Source organism: Trachymyrmex septentrionalis, unplaced genomic scaffold (genome assembly GCF_001594115.1).
Source record: "Trachymyrmex septentrionalis isolate Tsep2-gDNA-1 unplaced genomic scaffold, Tsep1.0 scaffold262, whole genome shotgun sequence".
Taxonomy (NCBI): Eukaryota; Metazoa; Arthropoda; class Insecta; order Hymenoptera; family Formicidae; genus Trachymyrmex; species Trachymyrmex septentrionalis.
The window spans coordinates 1-2,209 of NW_017305422.1; the positions used below are offsets into that span (position 1 = coordinate 1).

General features: G+C 26.3%; 1 pseudogene; it reads left to right on the plus strand.

The window, feature by feature from the left end:
• The first annotated feature begins 288 nt into the window (after positions 1 to 288).
• Positions 289 to 1,625, plus strand: LOC108749079 (annotated as a pseudogene).
• Positions 1,626 to 2,209: the final 584 nt, after the last annotated feature.

Genomic DNA, 2,209 nt, shown 5'->3' on the forward strand with positions numbered 1-2,209 from the left:
AAATATCTTGTCAATCATTGTTTAATTTTTTCAGTTAAAAACTGTTAATAAATAACTGTTAATAATATAAACTGTTAATAAATAAATACAAAATGTAGTTTTATATATGTATATACATATGTGTGTGTATTCATTATTTGAATAACTACACTTCTGACTTTTATCTTATTTTTTAATATTTTATATAATTTTTCGGAAACTATTTTATATTTTTTATTTTAGATTTATAAGATTTTACATTTTAAATAAGTTTCTGAAATTTATTGTATCTTTTTTATTTGAAATAAGTCGTAACAGTACAGAAGTCAGACGTTTTAAAACTTTTAGTTGATATTACATTAAAAAATGAAGACTTTGTTGTTGTGAAGACCCCAACAGATTTTTCAACTAACACACAAAGCACTACGACTGAAGTATTTCTTATACCAGGTATTGACGGATGTGGTCCTGTATTTAAAACCATAATACCATATATTGAATATTCAACATCAGTTTTGCATTTTAAGACAAACAATATCAATTCAATAAATACAATATTGGAAACGACTAATCAACTTACAAACGTATGCAATAATCACATTAGTAATTTCATTTTATGTTAATAAAAAATTGTTTTCATTGTTTCAATAAATATAAATTTCATCGAATACTTTTTATATTTTTACAGCATATACTTTCAGTACTGACAAATGGAAAAGATTTTGTAATGGTAGGGTATTCTTTCGGATCTCTTATCGCAATTGAAGTAACAAGAAGATTGGAAGCTAAGAATTTTAAAGGTCGACTTGTTCTCATCGACGGTGCTCCTGAGTTATTACGAACAATGATCAAATCTTTTGAATCTGATTTTGATGATGCAAATTTTTAGATTGATGTATTAACTAATATTATGAAAATCTATTCAGCAGGAAGTTCTCAAAAAGTAAGTTAACTTTTGTTTCAAATTCACATTAAAACTAATTTATAGTATATTTATATTACATTTCGATTTTTTCATGTGGTCATCAGTTCATCCACATCAATTTCTTCGTTCTATCTTATGATCTTATACATAAAAATAAAAATTTATATTTTCGTAGATTTTAATGGAATTGAAGAAATGTGAGAACTGGAATAAAAGAAATTAATATTTTCGCTGAACAGTTCTCAGTTATATATACATATCTCTCACCTACAAATTTGAAGACGCTTGATACAAAGATTTACAAACATTTGTCCGCTCTTCGAGATTCTTCTACTTTGCCGGCTATTAAGTCTCCCATAACATTGCTAAAATGTATATCCTCGTTTAATATGCCGATCGAAGAGGATTATGGTTTGAACAAGGTATTCTAAATAATTTGTTATAGTTTGTACTGTATAAATCAAATTTAACGAAAGTTTTTCTTAATGATGTATATAATTATTTAAGGTAACTTAAGGTGTAGTGAAAGTACATTGTATTGAAGGTAATCATGTGACAATCATGAAAAATGGAAAAGTGGCGGCTGCAATTAATGAAGAATTACCATTTACAATTTGATTTTAATTTTTAAATCATTTTAGTCATTATTTGATAAACAGATTGCAATTAGCGCAAAAAATGTTACAAATATCTATTATCAGCTCAAATTATAATATAATATAAATTTATTTATATTATAATTTGAGGTGATAATATTGGGTACGAGAAAGTAATTGCTTTTTTTTAGCTCAAAGTTGTATATACAATATCTTCGTCAATAATGAATGAAATTTAAATTTAAAAAAAGGGTTTTAAGTAAAGCTTGAAATCTATACTTTTAAAAGCTTATCACATTTTTTAAGTTTATATGAGTTTGGTAATTTTTACATACCAAAAACTACGAGCTGAAAAAGACGAAAAATTTTCTTCTCACTTTGTGGATTTGTAACGTATCCAAAACGAATTTGAGAAAATTTTCGATTACCTATCGTGAAAGGTAATCCTCTAACAGGTTTTAGATGGCCCACTCAATCTTCCTATCTCTTTCATATATAGTAGAAAGAAGACACCATTTTTTAAACTTTTTTGTTAATAATATTTTAACGAATAGTGAGCAAAACCTAAAACCCGCTAGAGGTCACTCAGGGTCATGCCAACAAGTGTCAAGATCAAAGTCATCGGCGCGGAATCTCTTAAAGTGCATAATTATCGAAAAATATATATAACGTAATTTTGTTAATAATTTTCAGATTCAGTTATTCTTTT